Source organism: Pseudophryne corroboree, chromosome 2 (assembly GCF_028390025.1).
Source record: "Pseudophryne corroboree isolate aPseCor3 chromosome 2, aPseCor3.hap2, whole genome shotgun sequence".
In the NCBI taxonomy this organism is placed as follows: Eukaryota; Metazoa; Chordata; class Amphibia; order Anura; family Myobatrachidae; genus Pseudophryne; species Pseudophryne corroboree.
Genome location: NC_086445.1, coordinates 412,598,211 through 412,624,891, shown reverse-complemented (window position 1 = coordinate 412,624,891; position 26,681 = coordinate 412,598,211). Strand labels below are relative to the sequence as shown.

The 26,681-nt window shown below is 45.3% G+C and overlaps 1 protein-coding gene across 4 annotated transcripts in view; it reads left to right on the top strand.

Moving 5' to 3' along the window:
* Window positions 1–26,681, top strand: part of LOC135050849 (uncharacterized) — a 135,097-nt gene that overhangs the window by 5,825 nt on the left and 102,591 nt on the right. The gene's annotated exons all lie outside the window — the stretch shown is intronic.

The window sequence follows — 26,681 nt, the reverse complement described above, 5'->3', positions numbered from 1 at the left end:
ACTCATAAAATGGGTTGCATGTGGGAGACTTGACCACTCATTCAAGAGTCTATAATTTCTTGCATGTCTGACAATATGTTTATATTTCTGTTTTTCTCGGTCCGTTTTACACCCAAAGTGATCATTTGGACATGAGAAGAATAATTTAATTCAAAGAAAGTGCTTGCTATGTGAGCCTCTTGTAAAAAGTGTCAAAGTCAAAAATATTACATAGAGAGAACATACAAACTGCACACATTTAAGTCGCTATACTTGCAAATATGCGCAGCGAGCACAGCAATATATAGTAACACACGCATTTGCTCGGACATGGCACGGAGATGGATTCGGCGCTTGTTTCATACAGTACATGGTTATAATAATGTCGGGCACCAGACATCATGGAGATTTAGAATTGGCTGATGAATTGATGTCATGAATGTGTATTATTTGAACAGAACCAGATGCGCCCGTCGTGTTTGGTATTGAAGCAAGCAGATTGATGTGTAGATTAATTTGATACTTGTTGTGAAGTTGTGGGACATTGCAGCGGATAGATATGATTATATGTATAAAAGCTAAGATCACTTTGTTAGAACAATGAATGATCAAGCCAACCCTTTTGCCAGATTTCAGGGCTGAACCTGATCAGCATATACATAAGAGAATTGTGTAGTAGAGACCCCTCCCCCAGAAACTAGGAAAAACAGGAAAGTTGTTGCTGGCTAGGGAGAGAGGAGGGCAGTTGCAGGTGGACTCAGAGAACAGATGTAATGTAGCTACACTCAGAACAAAGCTCTCAGAAGCATGGCTGGATCATCACCAGGCACCAAAGGCTAAGTATCATAATCTCAATATCAGGCTGATTGGCATAGAATAGTTTAAATATGTGTTTGAGGTAGAGTAGTTGTGAAGTGATTGTTATAGAGTGGTTGGTTTGGAGATACAAATGGCTTAAAGATAATGAGGCTTGCGCAGTTGTGTGATTGTTGGGTGTTTGTGCTGAATACTCTATGAAATCTGTAATGAATTGGAACAGTAGACAATCTGTAGCATAGTATTCCTGGTATACATTTATGGATGGTGAGTTATAACAGATTATAGTAGTTGTACATGATGCATCTTGCTGAAGGTTTGAAGTCAAAACATACTTCCTTTTGTTACTGTAGTCATGTGCTTTTAGCAATGGCAGGCTGATATGTGTGGTTACATTGTGATCTGGTCTTGTGATGATTCATATCGCATAGCCAGCATACCATATGCTCTGGTTATTGAGATACTGAGTTTGTTTGGAATGTGAAATTGAATAAGATGGTTCTAGGAAGTTGGATTGGAATGTGGAATAAGATTAGTTGGTTTGAGTAAAATGGCTGCTGCTGGGTGTTTTCCCCTCCCCCTTTCAACCATGTGTTGCAGTCCTTGGAATCATGGGAGGTTTCCCAAAATGGAGTCTAGCTTCTGTCCCATGCGGTATTGTAGGGTTGTGTATATAGGGACAGCCAGTATGGGTAAGCTCAAGTATTTTCTCCACAAAGATTCTCAGCATTGACTAACATGCGCAGCGATTGTTCCTCACATGTGTAAGCTTCTCTGCAATCATATTGTCTGTATTGTTATGGTGAGCCATTTCTCTCTCTCTCTCTCTCTCTCTTCTCCTCTTTCTCTCTTATTTTCCCTTAAACGTAATTGTATTGTATTGTATTTCCTGTGCAGTTATCTGGTTAGTTAGTCTGTTATATTGTAGTGTATGACTTATATATTGTATTATTCTTTTTGCAAGTATAACACTCATATAAGGCGTTAGACCCTAAGCCAGGTATTTGTGTATTTCTTATAGTGTTAAGTATTCTCAGAGCGTCGGTGACGCTCGAACAGCTTTTAAGTTAATAAGGTTACATTGGGTTGCATCTACACATTGTCACTGCACAAATGTTTACAGTATAGGTACATTCCTTAAGGTATAGTTAAGGGTGTACCCTTGCGGTACTTTTTGCGCCAATTGCGTACTGTGTCTCTTAACCTTTTAAAGTGTTTTAAATAGGACAAATATTATAGACATTGTCAATTGGCGGCTCGTCGGTCCTTCACATATCTATACTAGGTAATTCCAGCAGACATTATCCATCAGCAAAGGGCGGGAGGTTATATTCCTCGTAGTGCTGTCTGGATAAGCGTCTGTTTCGCTTAGTAAAGGGTGCTGAAGTAATCCGGAACTGGAAGGTAAGAACAGTACGTTATTGTCTTTGTAAATCTGGTTTTTATTTCTATTTGGTGCCAACTACACACGCAGATTGGATGGTTTGTCTGTTTAAATAGGTTTAAAATTATTTTTAATCGCTCTGCATAGCATGATAACTTTAGGAGTTTGAATGATGACTTTCTTTGTAACAAGAAGCAGCATGGTCTGTCCACCATTTTGTGTGACCCTCATGGAGGTGAAAGGGGGAGGAGGAGCGGCCATTTTGGGAAGGTCACATTTTTTATTTATTTCTTTTTCTCCCTAAGCGGCTGATTTTCAGTTGACTCAGGAAATAATCAGCCATCCATTGTCAAAAAGAAATCATCATTTAATGAGTTTTTTTTATGCATTTATTTAATCTATATCATAGTCAATCATAAGTAATAGTGATTGGTACTTATATGTAATATCTATATGCGTGTGCTTACATCAATGTATGTTATTAGATTAAATTTAGAATTGCATGTTCATTTGTGTAATTTTCACATCTCACCTTCCTGTTTGCAATTTGCATTGATAACGCGCTGAGACATTTGTTGTTATTAATAGTTAAAAGGTAAAAAGTAATACTTAAGGGAGTAATTGAAAAAAAAAAAAAAAAACAAGCACACAGCATAGAAGATACTGTGTGGTGTTTGGTAAGCGTTTATATAGTGAAATATCGCTTACATTTATAGTAAGGCGATACAGAAGCCACAAGACAATAGCACACATTTGTTCAGTTTCCAAAATTTAGTTTAAATACCTTACTTTACTGTAGTGCCTCTGGGGAGAGCTATCAGATTACGGGAAATGATTTTTCTGATCAGAAAACTACAGAATGATAGTGGGTTCAAAACGGTATGAGTGTATTGAACTCCTCTTGGTGAAATCTTGGTGAAATCTTGGTGAAGTAAATCTTGGTGAATCACGGTCTAGGTGAATACGTGATGAGCACGGTCTAGGTGAAAACGTGCGTGCACGGTCTTGGTGAAAACGTGCAACGGAGTGTGATAAAGTTTTCGTGGTATTACGCTCCGGCTGTTTTGGAGCACAGTAGGGAGACTCCAATGATCCTACCATTTATGGGCAACAAGTGTCTATAAGTGGTACGATTGGACCGCACGGTTGTAGGTGTGACTAATAACGCAACGTGATACGAGGTAAATTGCCCTCATACGTGTTGTAGGGAGCACATGCAAGCGTGATTTGTGTAAAGTAAGAAATTTTCGCTGGTAGGGCCTGCAACGATTACGTGGGTCTGCTAAAAAGGGGCGGATTCGTTGTACTCGGAGTAGAAGAAGCTGGTGGAAGAGCTTGGGTAACTTCCACCGTAGACTTCTGTGTTTGGTGCATTTTAGGAAGTTTTTCTGTGTTAAAAAGGTCCACAATGGAAGCCAAGTGCACAACACAGGGACGTTTAGCAGTCAGAGTTCAGGCTGCAGAGGCTTGCAGACCCCGAGGGTCTGCTCGGTTAGTAATGTGGGGGAAGTATGGTCCCCACACTGAGACCTTTTGTGATGAATGGACACGAATGACTGTGGGGGATAAAGCACCATTTCCTGGGATAGGTAGTTTTGACTCAGAGGTACTGCATAATTTAAGGCGAAGGATCTGTCTCATAAAATCCTGGAAGCGACGAATTAGACACTATGATTGTTTACAGTTATGGCAACAGGAAAGTAAAATGCAAAGAAATTTAACTTACATATCTGACCCTCATCTTGGGAAGAGAGACATGGCAATGGAGAGGATTATGGTTGCAGAGAAATGGCACAATGTTGTACGATAAAAATGCACTTAGTAACTGTATTAAGAATGAAAGTAACAAATGTAATAATGTTTATAAAAATGAAAGTGTAAAAATCACAAATGTTAACCTGTGCAAGTCGCACCCCATGTTAAACTTCCCTCAGGAATACAAGCAAGAAAAGTGAGCCCAGCCCGATGTCGGCACCCCTTCCAGCAGCCATCACACAAGACATCCAGGTGGACGCGACCAAATCGGTAAAGGCAATAATCAAACCCCCTAACGGAGGGTCAGGTGAGGTCGTGTCCACAGGTACGTACGGTGTTATATATCACGCGCAAACAAATGTGTACCCTATATTGTAAGACCAACACAAGGTGATGTAATTGAATTTAGTCCTGTCAGGGTGATCACAGTCCCCAATGGGAAGACTGACGATCAGGGAATCATTCCCGTCAAGGACAGTGCAATGTGCCATCCCTGGTCCCGGACAGAATTGAGATCAATCATGTCTGATTTCCCAGATCCTAGGAAAGATCTAAGTGTATGATCAAAGATTCACAGAAGGTATATCAACTCCCTAGACAACGACATAATCAGGGTATCCAAGGAATCAGGGAGGTACAGGGAAAGCGGTTGATGGTGATGAGCATCCAAGCGTTTGAGGAGGCATCAAATCAACCAAGACCCCATTTCACTGACACTTGGAGGAAGCCCAGGGTTTGTGATCTTTGCAAAAGAGAAGGGCATTATGCCAGTAACTGCAACAGCCCACATAAAGTCAGACCCCCTAGACATGAATATGAGCATGAATATGACACACCAAATTATAATCAGGGATCATATAGGAAGAATTCTGGGCCACACCCATAATATATAGTCAGGAAAGGGGATCACTAGGACTGATAGTAAGCCTGAGGTTACAGTTAATGAAATGGGAGGTCAGTTCCTTGCAGGCACAAGGACGGCCGGGTAGACGTTGTAATTTATCTGTAAATGTTCTTTTCCCCATCTCTGACGTTCATCGACAGGACCCAAATATCACATAGCTATTTGGTCCTTGCAGAAGTCTACCACACCCCAGTATGACCTGCCAGCATCGATGTATCCTGGCCAGATACAGTGTAGGTATGGAAATGCTGGTGGGAGAGACTATGCAAGGATACCATTGGACATGTAGATGTGACAGCCTGATGGTGAACGGAAGATCTGACAATGTTTTTTTCTTTCCTGAAGAAAAAAAAGATGTTTGAAAAATGTTTTTTTTTCTGTTGTTTATTGTTGATTTATGTAATATATATGCATATGAATTGTTCTCTCCTTCTTTGTTTTTGTTTTTTTGTTTTCTCTCTCTTCTCACTCATGTTTTCATGTTTTAAAGATGGTATGTCACACATCAGTTAGACAAATGGTAATGCAAGATTTTTGCTCCTTACAGAAAGATCGCTGGTTGGGAAGGAATATTGCATCACCAGAATGTTCGTTTGGAAGACTGAGAGACAGCACCTTTGAGATGACAGCAGAAAAAGAAGAACAACAAGACTAGAGAACTTATTATCGTAACAAGTTTCTCTCCCCCTCAAACTGTTTTCCTGTACCCCCATTACAAATTTCTCCTTTTCTCCTCCTGTAAGATGGACTCGCCCCAAGAGACTGTGATCCGGATTTTCATGTTGACCCTGATGTTGACCAGAGCAGTCTGTTTCGGTGAGAGTACCAATGAGGTCGAGAAAGGATCCAGAATGGGTTTCTGATGACTGAGACGGAGGTGTAAATTTCCAATAGCAACACAATCACCAAGCAAAGGCGAGTACCGGAAACGATCTAGCAGCCATGTTATTTGTAAACATTGTGAAGGATTGATTGTTAGCTGGAAAAAAAAAAAGAACTGTATCTGTAGACTCTGTGACAGTGTAGTAGAGGATGGGTGCATCAAGAAATGTCAGTCCAGTTTTAATATCCACATGGACCGGCATCCATTGAGTGACTATCACTCCTTAGTGGGTAAAGTGTTAAATCAGACAGATTGTTGGGTATGCTTTCAAGTACCTCAAGGCCATAGCAAATCAGGCTTAGTACCATTCCCTTTAACGGTAGGGGAGGTACTTGAGTTAAGTGGTGGGAGGCCGGTGGACAGGAGGTTTAATATCTCCAGTCCTCCTAGTTTGAAGCTCCACCAATATCATGTGGATAGGTCCCTAATATGTTTTAACATTTCCAATCCCCGAAGGCCGGGAAATTGGGAAGTGTCATGGAATAACCAAACCATGACCTTTTCATATAGAGCAGATAGAATGCCCACAGATACAGAACTTATACGCCACATAGCCAGTAGAGAAAAATCTTTCCGATATAGGTACACCCTAGGAAATAGGATCATGAGAGTTGGAGAGGTATCACCAGGATACTGTGCACATATCATACAAACGGATACGTGTACTAGACAGATGGGAGAATTAGGGTTAGGAGATTTCACATGGAAGATGTGTAATATGGTTATGTCCTACTATGTCCCATATGTTCTCCCCGATGATGCATATTTCACATGCGGGAGAAAGGCGTATGAGCGGCTTGCCCCAAACTCAGAAGGATTGTGTTATATTGGAAAAGTACTGCCTGAAGTAATGACTGTATCACATGCCAAAATGAAAGATATACACCGTGGTGCCCAAGCTCCTTATACTCACACTCATTACGAGCACGTAGTTAAAAGGCAACTGACAGAAAGGACAGAGCATTTGGCCTCTGACATGATCCATGAATCCACCGGGATTCAGGTTCTACTTGCGCTAGATTTCACTCGCACCGCTAGAGGAGTGATGAACTATAGATACATATCTGCGCTTGCAAATTTGTTAGACAATATCACGGAAATGTATGATGACACGTTTAGGTATACTGGAAGAGAACTTCAAGCTTATAAAACAGAACTGGTCCAGCATAGAATGGTTCTTAATTATCTCACAGCAGTGACAGGTGGATATTGTGTCACACTGGCAACGCAGTACGGCGTGAAATGCTGCACATATATTACAAATAGTACCGAGGATCCGGTCGAGGTCATAGACCAAAAGATGGACGATATTCTCCAATTATAGTGGGAATTTCGCAGGAGACACAATCTCACCCTTGCTGCTGTGGGTAATGAGCTGACTGGTTGGGTGTCATGGTTGAACCCGCGAAATTGGTTCTCTGGTTTAGGAGAATGGGCTCAAGGAGTCATAATGGATGTAGGGAAGTTTCTTCTATGTATCTTAGGTGTTGTCATATCGATTGGCTTGATATTTAGATGCGGTCAGGCTTTAATGAAGTGCAAACGTAGTACCAGGGTAACGAGTCTAAGGAGTGAGGAAATTGTAATTCCAATGGATTTGATTTATGACCCGACGGTAGAGACAATGATGTGATGAAAATGCGATTATACGGTCCGTTTCTTTCACCTGTTTTTCCGTTTTCTCCAAGGTAAAAAGACCCACTTGGACGAGGAATTTGTTGATCCAGTATACAGACAACTGATGGATTAAAGAAGAAGTTTTGACAACCTTATACACAGATATTTGATGAACTATGCCATAGACCCCCAGTTTCCCTAGAAATTTTAAAATTACGCTAGCCCAACACTTTTGTAAGTCTATGGACATTGACAAAGCTTTTGCTCGCACCTTTTGGGCAAAAGCACAAAGAAGACTGCATTCAACAGACACCGAACAAGACTTCAACCGACAAATGTTCATTAACCTGACATAGAATACCACTGCATTTACCATAATTGTTTCTTATCTTCATCTCTACAACCTTCAGGTAATGACACACATAGTCGATAGGGAATACAGGCACAGATATTAGCAATCACTTATCCCCCCATTCATGTATCATCAACTAAGATGTGCTCCCCCATTTTGTTGCAACCAAAGCCGAAAAGAGCTCGGTAAAGTTTGACAGCCCATCCACAGACCCTTAATACGGGATAAGAAGGAATTCAAATGTATACTTCGCAATACCTCGAAGCTTGATTTAAAACACGTACGGCACGATGATACATGACCCCCCAAACATGGATTCATACACACATGCTTCTGCTATCTCACTAGGTCATACCTTTTTCCCACCTTCTTCTCTCCTCCCTTACCCAATCATAGAAATGTATTTACATATGACATATATTTTTCTCTTTTTGAAATGTTTTAGGAAGTGGCAGTTATTGGTGACTGCCAAAGGGTGGACTGTCAAAGTCAAAAATATTACATAGAGAGAACATACAAACTGCACACATTTAAGTCGCTATACTTGCAAATATGCGCAGCGAGCACAGCAATATATAGTAACACACGCATTTGCTCGGACATGGCACGGAGATGGATTCGGCGCTTGTTTCATACAGTACATGGTTATAATAATGTCGGGCACCAGACATCATGGAGATTTAGAATTGGCTGATGAATTGATGTCATGAATGTGTATTATTTGAACAGAACCAGATGCGCCCGTCGTGTTTGGTATTGAAGCAAGCAGATTGATGTGTAGATTAATTTGATACTTGTTGTGAAGTTGTGGGACATTGCAGCGGATAGATATGATTATATGTATAAAAGCTAAGATCACTTTGTTAGAACAATGAATGATCAAGCCAACCCTTTTGCCAGATTTCAGGGCTGAACCTGATCAGCATATACATAAGAGAATTGTGTAGTAGAGACCCCTCCCCCAGAAACTAGGAAAAACAGGAAAGTTGTTGCTGGCTAGGGAGAGAGGAGGGCAGTTGCAGGTGGACTCAGAGAACAGATGTAATGTAGCTACACTCAGAACAAAGCTCTCAGAAGCATGGCTGGATCATCACCAGGCACCAAAGGCTAAGTATCATAATCTCAATATCAGGCTGATTGGCATAGAATAGTTTAAATATGTGTTTGAGGTAGAGTAGTTGTGAAGTGATTGTTATAGAGTGGTTGGTTTGGAGATACAAATGGCTTAAAGATAATGAGGCTTGCGCAGTTGTGTGATTGTTGGGTGTTTGTGCTGAATACTCTATGAAATCTGTAATGAATTGGAACAGTAGACAATCTGTAGCATAGTATTCCTGGTATACATTTATGGATGGTGAGTTATAACAGATTATAGTAGTTGTACATGATGCATCTTGCTGAAGGTTTGAAGTCAAAACATACTTCCTTTTGTTACTGTAGTCATGTGCTTGTAGCAATGGCAGGCTGATATGTGTGGTTACATTGTGATCTGGTCTTGTGATGATTCATATCGCATAGCCAGCATACCATATGCTCTGGTTATTGAGATACTGAGTTTGTTTGGAATGTGAAATTGAATAAGATGGTTCTAGGAAGTTGGATTGGAATGTGGAATAAGATTAGTTGGTTTGAGTAAAATGGCTGCTGCTGGGTGTTTTCCCCTCCCCCTTTCAACCATGTGTTGCAGTCCTTGGAATCATGGGAGGTTTCCCAAAATGGAGTCTAGCTTCTGTCCCATGCGGTATTGTAGGGTTGTGTATATAGGGACAGCCAGTATGGGTAAGCTCAAGTATTTTCTCCACAAAGATTCTCAGCATTGACTAACATGCGCAGCGATTGTTCCTCACATGTGTAAGCTTCTCTGCAATCATATTGTCTGTATTGTTATGGTGAGCCATTTCTCTCTCTCTCTCTCTCTTCTCCTCTTTCTCTCTTATTTTCCCTTAAACGTAATTGTATTGTATTGTATTTCCTGTGCAGTTATCTGGTTAGTTAGTCTATGTTATATTGTAGTGTATGACTTATATATTGTATTATTCTTTTTGCAAGTATAACACTCATATAAGGCGTTAGACCCTAAGCCAGGTATTTGTGTATTTCTTATAGTGTTAAGTATTCTCAGAGCGTCGGTGACGCTCGAACAGCTTTTAAGTTAATAAGGTTACATTGGGTTGCATCTACACATTGTCACTGCACAAATGTTTACAGTATAGGTACATTCCTTAAGGTATAGTTAAGGGTGTACCCTTGCGGTACTTTTTGCGCCAATTGCGTACTGTGTCTCTTAACCTTTTAAAGTATTTTAAATAGGACAAATATTATAGACATTGTCAAAAGTCTGGGGCTTGGGGAGCAGAGTTGTAAATAAAACTAGAAATAGTTTGTTCAACTGTATTCTGCAGCCCTAAGCTGGCATCCTGGAAAGGTCATGCTAGCAGTAGCAGATTTACCAAAAAGTAACACAAGCGGTTGCTTAGGGTCCGGAGGGTCCCTTGGGGCCAGCCAAAAGGATATTTAATGAAAGGTATTATTTGAGCTGGCGTCGCATTGCCGCTCCATCCAGCCTCCTGCACAGTGTACTGTCACTGTGATGTGCTTGGAAAGGAGCCGACAAGATTGAGAGAGGAGAGGATATTACATGATTGAGGTATAGAAGGTGAGGTGCACTGGTGGTCTTGGGGCAGGTGGTGTATGCGGCGGCGACTGGTCCGGGGGTTGATGGTGAGCTAGAGATGGACATCGGAATAAGATGTTTACTGACTATCGATGTTTTTGTTCCGATGGTAATGGTTTTTCCATTCAATGGTTGCCTTCTGATGTCCGATGGTAGTGGTTTTTCCATTCGATGGTGGCCTTCTGATGTTTGCCACCATCGAATGGGAATCATTCGATGGTGGCTTATTTTTTTGAATTCCTGTTAGCTATGCCTCCCGTGGCTCCTGCCTGGCTGCTGTGTCTGCATCAGGGAATCTTTATGGGTTCGTTGGAGACTGTCACTGACTCTGCCTGCCTAAGAGGGGGCCCTTCTCAATCCCCTCACTCTCTCCCCTCACAAGGCTGCTGCTAGGCAATAGGGAACATTGGCTATCACTGTCCCAGAGAGCCAATCAGAATGCAGCCTTTGCCTTGCAGCAGTCACTCACACAGCAGAGACACACTTTCACACTCAGCAGTGCAACCATGGCAGTGTCTCTCCTCCTCACTGCTCAGCTGTAACACACTGGAATCACTTCAGGAGCCTCCCCACCTGTGCAGGGCATGCTGGACTCTGGAGCCAGACTGTATATGTATCTACTGTATAGTGTACCCTCCAGTCCCCACAGCACAGAGGTGCTGCTACAGTAGCTACACTAGAGTGTATGTTGCTATGGGCCCCGCCCCGATCACGCCCCCTAGTCACGCCCCTGATCCCACCCTCTGCAAATCATGCTGCAGGGTATTTTGCGCATGCACATATCATATAAATAGTTTTTACCATCAAATACTTTTGATGCAATGGTTAGTGACCATCACATCGAAAGTTTCAATGGTGGAAGCCCAGCCATAATTTAAATTATGGGCTTCCGATGTCCATCCCTAGGGTGAGCGGCTTTGGTAGTGGCTGCGTGAAGTCCGGGGTGTGTGGCCGGTCTGGGGGGAGGAGGGGTATGGCTTTGTTTGGCAGCGGTGGCAGCACTGGCAGGTCCGTGGGGCGGGTAGGGGTGAGTATGAGTTTCGGAGGCATGATGGTAGTGGCGGTGGTGGTAGGCACCAGGGCATAGGCATTTGTCTAAGGCAACCTACTGTAGCTCTAGATCAGTGATGGGGAGCCTTTGGTACTTCAGCTTTTGTTGAACTACACATTCCAGCATGCCCTGCTACAGTTTTAGCATGGCCAAATAGCAAAACTCTAGCAGGGCATGCTGGGATATGTAGTTCAACAACAGCTGGAGTGCCATAGGTTCCCCATCACTGCTCTAGATGGTGAACTTAGGGGCAGGATGGTCAGTGGCCACCAGACTGAGCTATAGCTATGTGATGTTCTATTGTGAAGAAGAGAGTGTGGTTGCTAAAGAGTACAGTACTGTGTCTACGTCTGGCTGGGGAAGACACTCCCACTCAGTGCCATAACTAGACATTTTAGCGCTGTGTGCAAGAAACAGCCTCAGCGCGCCCCCCCATATACAAAACAGGGTCAATGCGCGTGTCAAAAATATAGGGGCGTGGCTTCATGGGGAAGAGGCGTGGTCACAGAGCTTCCTTTTACACATTACATTAGGAAGAGCTCCATTTTACACAGTACGGCAGGTATAGTCCCCTTTTACACATTACAGTAGCAGAGTCCCCCTTTTTACACATTAGGCAGCAGAGTCCACCTTTTTTTTTACACATTACATCAGCAGAGTCTCCCTTTTTACACATTATGGCAGTAGAGTCCCCCTTTTTTACACATTACAGTAACAGAGTACCCCTTTTTTCACATTAAGCAGGCAGTCCCCCATTTTTTTTTACACGTTACATCAGCAGTGTCCACCTTTCTTTACACATTAGGCAGGCATTCCCCCCTTTTATGCACGAGAGACAGAGAGTGTATGTGTTAGAGATGAGCGCCTGAAATTTTTCGGGTTTTGTGTTTTGGTTTTGGGTTCGGTTCCGCGGCCGTGTTTTGGGTTCGAACGCGTTTTGGCAAAACCTCACCGAATTTTTTTTGTCGGATTCGGGTGTGTTTTGGATTCGGGTGTTTTTTTCAAAAAACACTAAAAAACAGCTTAAATCATAGAATTTGGGGGTCATTTTGATCCCAAAGTATTATTAACCTCAAAAACCATAATTTACACTCATTTTCAGTCTATTCTGAATACCTCACACCTCACAATATTATTTTTAGTCCTAAAATTTGCACCGAGGTCGCTGTGTGAGTAAGATAAGCGACCCTAGTGGCCGACACAAACACCGGGCCCATCTAGGAGTGGCACTGCAGTGTCACGCAGGATGTCCCTTCCAAAAAACCCTCCCCAAACAGCACATGACGCAAAGAAAAAAAGAGGCGCAATGAGGTAGCTGTGTGAGTAAGATTAGCGACCCTAGTGGCCGACACAAACACCGGGCCCATCTAGGAGTGGCACTGCAGTGTCACGCAGGATGGCCCTTCCAAAAAACCCTCCCCAAACAGCACATGACGCAAAGAAAAAAAGAGGCGCAATGAGGTAGCTGTGTGAGTAAGATTAGCGACCCTAGTGGCCGACACAAACACCGGGCCCATCTAGGAGTGGCACTGCAGTGTCACGCAGGATGTCCCTTCCAAAAAACCCTCCCCAAACAGCACATGACGCAAAGAAAAAAAGAGGCGCAATGAGGTAGCTGTGTGAGTAAGATTAGCGACCCTAGTGGCCGACACAAACACCGGGCCCATCTAGGAGTGGCACTGCAGTGTCACGCAGGATGTCCCTTCCAAAAAACCCTCCCCAAACAGCACATGACGCAAAGAAAAAAAGAGGCGCAATGAGGTAGCTGACTGTGTGAGTAAGATTAGCGACCCTAGTGGCCGACACAAACACCGGGCCCATTTAGGAGTGGCACTGCAGTGTCACGCAGGATGTCCCTTCCAAAAAACCCTCCCCAATCAGCACATGATGCAAAGAAAAAGGTTAGGTGGTATACAATTATGGACGGACTGCCTGCCGAGTGCAGACACAGAGGTAGCCACAGCCGTGAACTACCGTACTGTACTGTGTCTGCTGCTAATATAGACTGGTTGATAAAGAGATGTCGTAGTAGTATGTATGTATAAAGAAGAAAAAAAAACCACGGTTAGGTGGTATACAATTATGGACGGACTGCCTGCCGAGTGCAGACACAGAGGTAGCCACAGCCGTGAACTACCGTACTGTGTCTGCTGCGACTGGATGATAAATGATATAAAAAATATATATATATCACTACTGCAGCCGGACAGGTATATATTATATATTATATAATGACGGACCTGCTGGACACTGTCTGTCAGCAGAATGAGTTTTATTTTTATAGAATAAAAAAAACAACAACACACAAGTGAAGTCACACGACGAGTGTTTAACTTTTTCAGGCAATCACAATATAAGTATACTACTAACTATACTGGTGGTCAGTGTGGTCAGGTCACTGGTCAGTCACACTGGCAGTGGCACTCCTGCAGCAAAAGTGTGCACTGTTTAATTTTAATATAATATTATGTACTCCTGGCTCCTGCTATAACCTATAACTGGCACTGCAGTGCTCCCCAGTCTCCCCCACAATTATAAGCTGTGTGAGCTGAGCAGTCAGACAGATATATAATATATATAGATGATGCAGCACACTGGGCTGGGCCTGAGCAGTGCACACAGATATGGTATGTGACTGAGTCACTGTGTGTATCGCTTTTTTCAGGCAGAGAACGGATATATTAAATAAACTGCACTGTCTGGTGGTCACTCACTATATAATATTATGTACTCCTGGCTCCTGCTATAACCTATAACTGGCACTGCAGTGCTCCCCAGTCTCCCCCACAATTATAAGCTGTGTGAGCTGAGCAGTCAGACAGATATATAATATATATAGATGATGCAGCACACTGGGCTGAGCCTGAGCAGTGCACACAGATATGGTATGTGACTGAGTCACTGTGTGTATCGCTTTTTTCAGGCAGAGAACGGATATATTAAATAAACTGCACTGTCTGGTGGTCACTCACTAGTAAACTCTCTGCACTCTCTACACTTCTACAGTACTCCTCCTAGTCCTAAGCTCCAGTAAATCTCTCTCTCTTATAATCTAAATGGAGAGGACGCCAGCCACGTCCTCTCACTATCAATCTCAATGCACGTGTGAAAATGGCGGCGACGCGCGGCTCCTTATATAGAATCCGAGTCTCGCGAGAATCCGACAGCGTCATGATGACGTTCGGGCGCGCTCGGGTTAACCGAGCAAGGCGGGAGGATCCGAGTCTGCTCGGACCCGTGAAAAAAACCATGAAGTTCGGGCGGGTTCGGATTCAGAGAAACCGAACCCGCTCATCTCTAGTATGTGTGTGTGTGTGTGTGTGTGTGTGTGTGTGTGTGTGTGTGTGTAGAGAGAGTGTGTGTGTGGAGAGAGAGAGTGTGTGTGGAGAGAGGGAGAGAGAGAGAGAGAGAGATGTGTGTGGAGAGAGAGAGAGAGAGGTGTGTGTGTGTGTGTGTGTGTGTGTGTGTGTGTGTGTGTGTGTGTGTGTGTGGAGAGAGAGAGTGTGTGTGTGGAGAGAGAGGAGTGTGGAGAGAGAGGTGTGTGTTTCAGTGTCACCTGGGCGGGGGGGGGGGGGGCACAATCCAGCATCCACACGCAGAGACTCTCCTCGGGTCCGGGACTATGCTAAGGTGCCGCTACGCTGTCTTTTACGCAAGAACCACGGGTTTGGGAGCAAGCTGCGCCAACGATCAGCACCCCTTTACACAGGCAGCAGGAGACAGCCAGCGGGACTCAGGGATGGAGTGGCGGGATCACTGCTGTCAGATGGTGGCTGCGAGCTGCGGCACAGCTCACATTCCGGTGCACACACATCAGGACTCAGGGACAGTGGCAGGACAGGGGGAAGGTGTGTGCTGCTAGATGCCAGCTACGGCAGCGCTCCCACTCCCATGCAGAGGCGGGAGACAAGCGGCGGCGGCAGGACTGCTAATGACTGACTAGCAATAACGGCTGTACCAGGGGTGTGCTGTCAGATGGTGCGCCTGCAGTGCATTTGCGCTGTGGGCAAGGCACCATCGGCACATACCTAGTTACGACACTGCTCCCACTAGGCGATCGGATTCGGAAAACGAGCAGCGAGGAGGAGGAGGAGACAGCAGCAGTGAGAGTGACAGGGATGGCTCCTGGCTGGTACAGCATCAGCAGCAGTGCATAGGAATTGCAGCACTCAGCAACCAGTTAATGATACACTGGTAGGTGCCGCTCGGGGCTGGTACACTGTGTCCTGCAATGTAGACTGTGTCCTGCTATGTCCATAAACATGCACCAGCATCAGATGCCAGTATGGGCATTACGTAGTGATACTGGGCAGTGTGCTTTGTGCTGGCAGCACACAGCAAGGTGTGTATCTTCCATATCGTCTTGCAGCAGGGCAAATGCCCTGTGACACTGGTGGTAAGGTGCATCTTACATTGCTGCTCGCTCAGGATGCCCAGGTGAATGTGATCTGAGTTGCAGTAAAATGACAGTAACTGTATGTATGTCCCTGTTATGCACATAGACTTATCCCAGCCTGAAAGAGTAGCTGATCTGCCCTGTGTAACTCATGGCACACAGTTACTGGGATGCCATCGTATTGATGGAAATAATGGGCATCACTGCCACTTGACTGAGTTTAAATAGGGAGCTGAGGCAGGGAGAGTGAGGAGCCGGTTATGGATCAATGGGTCGACATGGATTAGGTCGACAGTCAATAGGTCGACCACTATTGGACGACATTGGCATGGTCGACATAGGAAAAAGGTTGACACATTAAAATGGTCGACATGGACAGGTCAACACATGAAAAGGTAGTGGTCGACCCATTGACTGTCAACCTAATCCATGTCGACCTACCCTCCAGATACAGAGGAGCCTGGCTCGTGTATGGGGGTCAGTGTGTCTGTACTGGGGGTGTCATGGAGGTATCATATGTGGCTTCATGGTAACCTTAAGTTAGGAGACATGGTAATTTCTATTATGTATACTTATCAGTAGTATATGAAATCGATATGTGGAATTGTCTGCAATGTAAAGGGCTCCAGATAAAATATTGGCCCTCATTCCGAGTTGATCGGTCGCAAGGCGAATTTAGCAGAGTTACACACGCTAAGCCGCCGCCTACTGGGAGTGAATCTTATCTTCTTAAAATTGCGACCGATGTATTCGCAATAATGCGATTACTAACTACTTAGCAGTTTCAGAGTAGCTCCAGACTTACTCTGCCTGTGCGATCATTTCAGTGCTTGTCGTTCCTGGTTGACGTCACAAACACACCCAGCGTTCGCCCAGGCACTCCCACCGTTTCTCCGGCCACTCCTGCGTTTTTCCCGGAAACGGTAGCGTTTTCAGCCACACGCCCCTGAAACGCCGTGTTTCCGCCCAGTAACACCCATTTCCTGTCAATCACATTACGATCGCCGGAGCGAAGAAAAAGCCGTGAGTAAAAATACTTTCTCCATAGTAAAGTTACTTGGCGCAGTCGCAGTGCGAACATTGCGCATGCGTACTAGGCGGATTTTCACTGCGATGCGATGAAAAATACCGAGCGAACAACTCGGAATGAGGGCCATTAATCTGACACCTAGTGTAAGATGCTGGTGTGACACTGCTTTGAGGTGGCTTCTTTTTTTTTTTTTAAAGTAATGGGGGGGTGGGGAGCTGGGGTGTTGGGCCTATGCTCCTAAAGTTGTGGGTGGTGGTATCCTGACTGATGTTGAGGGAAAGACCCCCCTTCTTCCCCCCCCCCCGAGGCTGGTAGGGAAAGAAACTTTCACTTAAGTCCTAGGAGATACTGGGAATCCATTTATTACCATGGGGTATATAGACGGGTCCACCAGGAGCCATGGGCACTTTAAGAAATTTATAGTGTGTGCTGGCTCCTCCCTCTATGCCCCTCCTACCTGACTCAGTTTAGAAAATGTGCCCGGAGGAGCCGGTCACGTTTCTCGAAGCTCCTGAAGAGTTTTCTGCATTTATTTTCTCTGTCGGTCATTTTAAGGCAGGACTGGATGGCACCAGCCTGCCTGCTTCGTGGGACTTAGGGGGGAGAACGGCCCAACCTCCCAAAGGGTTAATGGTCCCGTTCCCCGCTAACAGGACATAGCTCCTGAGGGAACTATTCTCAAGCCCCACCGCAGCGAGCGTACATTCCCGCAGCACGCCGTCACCCCTAACAGAGCCAGAAAAAAGAAGAGTGGTGATTACTAAGCCGGCGTCCCGACTAACGGGTCACCGGCCATTATGGCGGCAGGAGGGTACGGAGACGCACGGCTTCTTCATGGGGCGGCTGGGTCTCAGTATACTTTAGGTGTACACAGTACCCAGACTGGCATTACAGACTTAAAAGGGGGCTGACTCCATTTTAGGCACAAAAATCACCTCAGCCAGTATAAAAAGAGAGCAGGAAGACCGCCCACCATTGTAGGGGCGGGGCTTCACTATGAGCGGATCCAGCAGCTCACAGGCGCCATTGTACAGACTGCATCATCACATACACTGACTGCAGGGATGCGCAGCTCCTCCGGAAAGCCTCCAGTTTACCTCAGCAGTACCAGGGTGTTATAGCAGGGAGGGGGCGTTATATAGTGTACTGAGTCCCCAATTAGGGTACTTAGTCTGCGACTCGGTAAGGACACCGTGTGCTGGTTTTTCTACATTGTGTCTCTCCTGAAGGGCTCTTTGTGGGTTAATTGTGCTGTTAACTATTTCCTGTGTGTATGCCATTCTGCTGCAAGGATGTCAGAAAGCAAGGAGTGTGTTACATGTAAGACACAGTGTTCCACCTCTCCTGGGGGTTCACTAGTGTGTACTCAGTGTAGTGTCCCTTCCCAGACAAAGGAAGCAGAGCCAGCATGGCTGGACTCCATTAGGGGGATGATCTCCACTATCTCTACTAAATTATCTCGAAATGAAAACAAGAACCAATACTTAAGAAAAGCTATGGCTGAGTTTATGCAAAAGGACTCAGTATTCAGACCAGCGTCTCAGTCCTCTGCTGTTTTTTTTCACAAAAACGTACTTTAGCCCAGTTCCTGCATTCTGACTGATCAAGAAGGGTCAGTAATGGAGGAAGGTGAGGTGGACATGGCGGTAGGGGAGGGTACTCTGTCGCAGGGAGTTGAAGTGCAGGGAAGTCCTCAATATTTGTGACAAGGTGACTGAGGAGAGTGAGGAATCTTATGGTGTGTGCACACGGAGAGATTTTTTCTTTCGATTTTGACTATATAGTCAAAATCGCAAGAAAAGTTAGTACAAATCGCAAGGTGTTATGCCACTTGCGATCCCGATGCGCGGTCCTGCCAGGTCAGTATCGCAAGAAAAGATAGACTGTGCAGGCAAGTCAATCCTTGCTAGATCGGTGTACTATCTAGTTCATCTCACATGTCAATTACATCTCACATAAGCCAGAATCTCACATAAGCCAAAATCGTAAGCACACATAGTCCATATCTCAAGAAAAGTTAGTCAAAATCAGTGGTGCTGGGCTCCGGTTCAGGGGAAATCGCAAAGTGAAATCGGGCATAGCAAGGATCTCACCATGTGTACACACCATTACTTTAATGTACAGAAAAAATCCTCAGGTACTTTTCCTGTGTCAAAAGAACTAAATATTCTGTTTGAACAACCGTGGGTTAATCCAGAAAAAAAGTTTCAGATCCCTAATCGGTTACTGTCAACTTTTCCTTTTCTCCCTGAGGATAGGAAAAATTGGGAAAATCCACCGATTGTCGATACATCAGTCTCAAGGCTCTCACGTAAAATTGATTTACCTGTTCCTAGTGCAGCCTCCCTAAAAGATACAGCTGATCATAAGATTGAGATTACCCTCAAATCTTTGTATACAGCTGCAGGGGTGGCTCAGAGACCCACTATAGCATGTGGATGGATTGCAAAAGCCATTGCAAAGTGGTCTGATAATGTCATACAGGGTTTTGACACCTTACCTAGAGGGGAAATTATTTTACTTCTGCAACATATACAAGACTCTGTGAACTTTTTGTTTGAAGCCATAAAGGAGATAGGTTTGCTAAATGCACGCATGACAGCTATGGCAGTGTCAGCATGCAGAGGTTTATGGTTACGTCAGTGGACTGCCAATGCAGACTCCAAGAAAGGTGTGAAAGGCCTCCCATTTTCAGGTAAGGCCTTATTTGGTGAGGAACTGGATACGTGGATTTCAAAAGCTACTGTGGGTAAATCCACCTATCTGCTTTCTGTAGCTCCTGCTAGGAAGACCTACTCAGGACCCAACTTACAATCCTTTCGGACTGCGAAGTTTCGGGGCAGAGCCAGAGGTTCCTCTACCGCCACCAGAGGTGCTAAATGGAAATCACGGAAGCCAACCACTGTTGGTTCTCAGGAACAGAACACCAGCTCTATTGCCTCAAAGCCTTCTTCAGTTACGCCTGGGCGAGGTATTGCCAGGACCCCTGGGTCCTAGACATTATTTCCCAGGGCTACAGGCAGGAGTTCCAGGATCTTGCACCTCGCAAATTCTTCAAATCAGGCTTACCAGCTTTACAGGAAGCAAGAATAACCTTACAAGAAGCTATTCAAAAACTGTTACTGACTCAGGTCATTGTTCCAGTTCCACCTCATCTACAAAACAGGTGATACTATTCCAGCTTGTTTGTAGTACCGAAACCGGATGGTTTGGTCAGACCGATTCTGAACTCAAGTCATTGAACCCATACTTATGGGTATTCAAGTTCAAAATGGAGTCTCTGAGAGCGGTGATCTCAGGTCTGGAAGAGGGGGAGTTCCTTGTGTCTCTGGATATCAAGGATGCATACCTTCACATTCCGATCTGGCCGCCTCACCAGGCTTACCTGCGGTTTGCACTGCAGGACTATCACTACCCGTTTCAGGCCCTGCCTTTTGGTCTCTCAACGGCACCGAGGGTGTTCACCAAAGTGATGGCAGAGATGATGATGTTACTCCGATAACAAGGAGTGAACATTATTCCTCACCTGGACGATCTTCTGATAATGGCTGCATCCAGGGAAAAGTTGTTAGTGAAAATTAGTCTCACAACCACATTGCTCCTGGATCATGGGTGGATTCTGAACCTGCCAAAATCTCACCTAGAACCTATGTAGAAGCTGCATTTCCTGAGAATGATCCTGGACACATAAAGTGCTCCTTCCCTTGGAAAAGGCAATTGTAATCCAATCGTTGGTGCGGGCTGTCTTGAAGCCAAACCGAATCTCAGTACATCAGTGCATCCATCTTCTGGGAATGATGGTGTCCTCTTACGAGGCAATTCAGTACAGAAGATTTCATGCAAGGCCCTTCCAGTTGGATCTGTTGGACAAATGGTCCGGATCTCATCAACACATGCACCAGGATTTCCCTCCTGTGGTGGTTACAAACTCCCCGGTGAATGGTCGACGGTTCGGGATTCAAAATTGGATTCTGTTAACCACCGACGCAAACCTCAGAGGTTGGGGAGCGGTCACCCAGGGATTACAATTCCAAGGAAGATGGTCAAGTCTGGAAGCCACACTTCCCATAATCATCCTGGAGCTCAGGGCAATCTACAATGCCCTTCTGCAGGCCTCTGATCTTCTTCAGAATCAGACCATTCAAGTTCAGTCAGACAATGTGACGGTGGTGAAGTACATAAACCGACAAGGCGGAACGAAAACCGCAATGTCAGAGGTGTCAAGAATCCTCCTCTGGGCGAAAAAACACGCATGGCATTGTCAGCAATCTTTATTCCGGGAGTAGACAACTGGGAAGCAGATTTCCTCAGCAGAAACGGCCTGCACCCGGGAGAATGGGGCCAACACCCGGAGATGTTCCAGCGTCTATCATATCATTGGGGTTGTCCACAAATCGACATGATGGCCTCTCGTCTCAACAAGAAGCTCAGGCGGTACTGTTCCAGGTCGAGGGACCCACAGGCTGTAGCGGTTGACGCCCTGACAACTCTATGGTTTTACCAACTGGTATAGTTTCCTCCGATTCCTCTGATCCCAAGGGTTCTCAAAAGAATAAGAAGGGAAAGAGTTCATGCAATCCTGATTGCTCTGGACTGTCCAAGAAGGGCCTGGTATGGGGACCTTCTAGAGATGGGAAGCAAAGATCTGTGACCTCTGCCTCTTCAAGAGGATCTTCTGCAACAGGGCCCATCCATCTATCAAGACTTACCACTGCTACATTTGACAGCATGGAAGTTGAGAGTCTGATTCTAGTCCGGAAAGTGATTCCCGACAAGGTCATCCCGACTATGATCCAAGCCAGGTAGGGGGTAACGTTGAAACATTACCATTGTATCTGAAAGAAATATATCTCTTGGTGTGAAAGTATACAATATTCTACGGTGGAATTTCATCTGGGATGATTCCTGCTGTTCCTGCAGTCGGGTGTGGATGTGGGCCTACGCCTAGGTTCCTTAAAGGTTCAGATTTCGGCCTTGTCAATTTTATTTCAGAGACAATTGGCTTCTCTACCAGAAGTACAAATGTTCTTGAAGGGTGTCCTTCATATCCAACCTCCCTTTTGCGCCTTCCACGGCACCTTGGGATCTCCAGTTGGTTCTATGGTTCCTCCAATCGTACTGGTTTGAACCGTTACTGGAGGTGGTAGAAAAATATCTTACGTCACACTATTGGCCTTGGCCTTGGCAAGGCATGTCTCAGAACTGGGGGCGTTGTTGCACAAGAGTCCCTACTTGATTTTCCACGAGGACAGAGCTGAACTCAGGACTCGTCAGCAATTCCTTCCTAAGGTGGTGTCGGCGTTTCACATCAACCAGCCAATTGTGGTTCCGGTTGTTACTAGCACTTCTACTGTTTCAAAGTCCTTGGATGTGGTGCGGGCTTTGAAGATATATGTGAAGAGAACGGCTCGTACCAGGAAATTGGATTCACTGTTCATTCTCTTTGATGCCAACAAGATTGGGTGTCCTGCTTCAAAGCAGTCAATTGCAAGATGGATCAGGTTTACTATCCAACATGCTTATTCTACAGCAGGTTTGCCGATTCCAAAATCTATTCAGGCCCACTCTTCTAGGTCGGTGGGTTCCCCCTGGGTGGCTGACCGAGGGGCCTCGGCATTACAGCTCGGCCGAGCAGCTACTTGGTCGGGTTCGAACACGTTTGCAAAGTTTTACAAGTTCGATATCTTGGCCTCTGAGGACCTTCAATTTGGTCAATCAGTTCTGCAGGAACCTCAGCACTCTCCCAACCGGTTTGGGAGCATTGGTACTTCCCCATGGTACTAAATGGATTCCCAGTATCCCCTAGGACGTAAGAGAAAATAGGATTTTAATTACCTACCGGTAAATCCTTTTCTCCTAGTCCATAGGGGATACTGGCGCCCGCCCCGTGCTTCGTTCTTCCTGTTAAGTTACTTGTTAACTGTTGTTTGGTTTAGCTGTTGCTGTTCGTGTTTCACGTTCTGGTTAGCATGGCTATCCTCTTGTTATGGGTGTGCTGGTCCGAAACCACTGTTCTTATCTGTTTCCTTCTCTCAAAATATGTCCGTATCCTCCAGGTACAGTTTCCTAAACTGAGTCAGGTGGGAGGGGCATAGAGTGAGGAGCCAGCACACACTATACATTTCTTAAAGTGCCCATGGCTCCTGGTGGACCCGTCTATACCCCATGGTACTAAATGGATTCCCAGTATCCCCTACGGACTACGAGAAAAGGATTTACCGGTAGGTAATTAAAATCCTGTAAATATCTTCTAGCATGACAATGGTGGCTCTACATGTTCCCCCTTGAGGTGTAGAAAATGAAATTTTAATTTGTGTACCATCGGACAGCATAGGGTCCACATATTATGAACTGTAGACTGATATTTAATGTAATTTTCAGTGTTTAACCCAGTGGTTCCCAAACTTTTTTGCCCTAGAGTATCACATTTTTTTTTTCATGGCATTCCTAGGCCAAATGTTTCTTATTGAGAAATTTAGAAAGAAATATTAAATTAAGTAAATTGTGTTTATATATCATCCTTAGGTTTAATTGTAGGGGGGCACCTCTCCTCCTGTTCCATGTGTTCATGCAATTAAATTAATTGATAGCCGCCGCTATCTCTTCATCCCTGCACCTTATAAGTGACACCCATCTTCTAACTTCATGAAGTTACTTCTTTGACAGTGTCAAGTAACTTCATATAGTTAGAATTCTCAGGCTTGCTATCCAGGAGCAAATAGCTCCATCAGTAAGGTGTCTGTTTCTAGTGTAATAGGTTGTGGGTTCTAATCCTGGGTATGACACTTGTGAACTCATTGCCAGAGAGATAAGCAGCACTGTGACTGAGCAGATCTATGTAGTGTGTGGCTGCACACTACATAGATCTGCCTAGTTGCAATGGTTTTGAACTGACAAATCTAAGTTGCTTCATATAGTTCGAATTTGCAGGAGCAAATATCTCTATCAGCAGGGCCGGATTAAGGGAGGGGCGGTAGTCCCGGGGCCCCCACACCCAGGAGCGTAGGATGCTGCATTGAAATCCTGCGAGACTATGAAATGCTGTGCAAGGAACACCTCCTCGGCAGCGCTGATAATGAACAGCTGAGCCACCGGGAGGGCTGGAGACTGCTACACTCCTGGGTGTGGGGGTACTGAATCCGGCATCCGCTGCTCCGCCGCTCGCTGGACAGGTACCGTGCGCGCATGTGTCTGTGTGTGTGTGAGTTTGTGTAACATGGGTGTATGTGTGTGTGTGTAACGGGGGGCTCAGGGGTCTTTGTCATCTACTGGAGTGGGGGCCCCCACAACTTCATTGCCCGGGGCCCCCACCAGTCTTGATCCGGCCCTGTCTATCAGTATGGTGTTTGCCTTCAGTGTAACAGGTCATGGGTTCTAATCTTGAGTGTGACTGCTAAGAAATGTGTGATTTAAAATAAATGACAATGTAATACTATATATAATATTTTTTTTCAGAACACTCCATATACACATATATGGATAGATAGACAGACAGACAGACAGACAGACAGACAGACAGACAGACAGACAGACAGACAGATAGATAGATAGATAGATAGATAGATAGATAGATAGACAGATATTTATCTATATATACGGGGGGCACCAATATTTATCTTGCCTCTGGGCAACTGGGATTAATTTACACCACTGAGCCACAAGCACTGATTTTGTCCAGTCCATTGACCATAAATAATTTGAATTGGTCCTGGTCCACCAATCCAAGGCACCCCTGCAAGTGCCCTGAGGCACCCAGGGTGCCACTGCACACAGTTTGAGAACAACTGGTTTAACCCATCTAGCATATCATTGGTTGATTGGTAAGCCATCAATGACTCACCAACTATAGTGGGACTACAAATTTTGGCATACTCTGCTATTCCCGGATCCGGCTCTGCACACGGGTGCAGTCTCTCTTCTGACGACGCTTGAAGATGACATCATCTCCAAGCACCTGGAAATCCAGCTCTTTTCATGCTGTAATTGGAACCCATGTTGGATGACCCAGGTTACTTGTTTGTACTGCCAATCATTCGCAATTGCATACAGATTACCAGACTATATACGAAAATACGGGGAATATCTAGGCTAAGGGTAGGCCTATGGCTATGCAGACTGGACAAAGCAGTATAAACGCAGGAGTAATATCGCTATAAGGTGGGTGGGATGTGGATGTACCTGAGGTTCAGTTGTTTCGTGATCGGCCGTATCCCGTTCTTCAGCGATGTCGAGGCCAGCAACGAATCTTCGCGTCACCTGTAAAGCTGAAGGACCAAGAGAGCCCCGGGAGAACCATTTATTGCACTGAAAATATCAGTCACCGCTATAACTCAATTCTCATTTGGAGCAATTGCATAGGTTGAACATCATTACAATACCCTGCTTCTTTCCCTGTCTATAACAGTGATCACAGTTTAGATATCTCAAAGGTATAACTATGAATGGATCAAACAATCAAATATATCACATGCAAGAACAATCATTTGGAAGATAACGTTATCTTAGGGTAAGGAATGTCCTGGCAGTAATGTGGAAGCACTTCCTAAACTGTTCACAAGATGGCGTTGTACGCAGGGCACTAATGTTCAGTTCCTGCGCCCCAGTGGGCGCTTGCGGTCAGTGTCCCTTTAACCGAATACTTGCACTCTAACAGTAAACTCCGGAAGAGACGTCGGTGGACGTAGGGTAAGTATTTGTAGGAAGGTATGTACGACTAACAGTTGGTAATACAACACAGCAGCAATGACTAACTGTTGGTGACACAACACAGCAGCAATGGCTAACGGTACTTACTGTATTTGTATCCACGGAAAGGTAAGTACTTTGTAATACACAACTTCATAGGGTGAACTAGTAGACCACCCCTAGTTCTGGTTAGCAGAGTGAATCGCTTATACCGGGGCCTTGGACTCAATTATTTGGCATCAGGGGTGTCCCCCTTATCCCCAGAGGGTATAGCAGGTGACAGATCCCAAGGGACTCATACAGTACTAGCTGCTTATTAGGGGGAGATTGGTGAGTGTACCTGCAGTGCCTTTAGGATCCTGCTCCCTCTGTTGCCTGTAGCCCAGCGCCGACTGCAGTCTCTCCTGACAGTATCTCCCCTGCAGGTGTAGTGCTGCGCTCCGGCCGGGCGCGTCTTCTGATACCTCCCACTGTTCCCGGCGGCGGCTGGCGGCCTCTGAATCGGCCGTGGTTCTCTTCTCCCTCGCTCACAGACGGCAGCGGCTCTCGTCCCCTTCAAAGGCGTGTCCCGTTGCCGTCTTTCTCTGGCAAGTGCGGCTCTGCACAAGACGACTCTCTCTCTCTCAACTGCCGCTGATCCCAGCCGCGTCTCGTCTCCCGGCTGCCACTGAACACAGCCACTTCTCCTTCTCTGCAGGCGGCGGCTCTCTCCTTCACTGGTCCCGCTGCACTCTACTATCATCCCTCGGTTTCTCCTCCTTCTTCCTTTTCCCGCGTTCTCTGTCATCCAATCCCCATCCCCAGGGCTTCCCGCTCTCCGAGACCCGGGCTGTTACTAGGCAACCACCAAGGGACTTAACTCCTAGTGTCCCTTTTAACAATAACCTTTCAGGCAGTATTGGCTGCAATAAGGGGGAAGTCAGTATGCCCTCCGGTACCCCAGACATGGGTACCACATGTGCCCCTGGTGGAAGGATGCGTGGTCTCACGCATGTGCAGTGAGTCCAAGTCTTTAACACGAGTCTCTCAATTCAAAAATAACATTAAACACGTGCAAACAAATCAGGTATAAGTATACACAAAAAACAGTTAACATTTTACTCTCTATACTTTAAAGGCGGGACGTCTTGCGTGCTACGTCCCGACCTTCTGGTC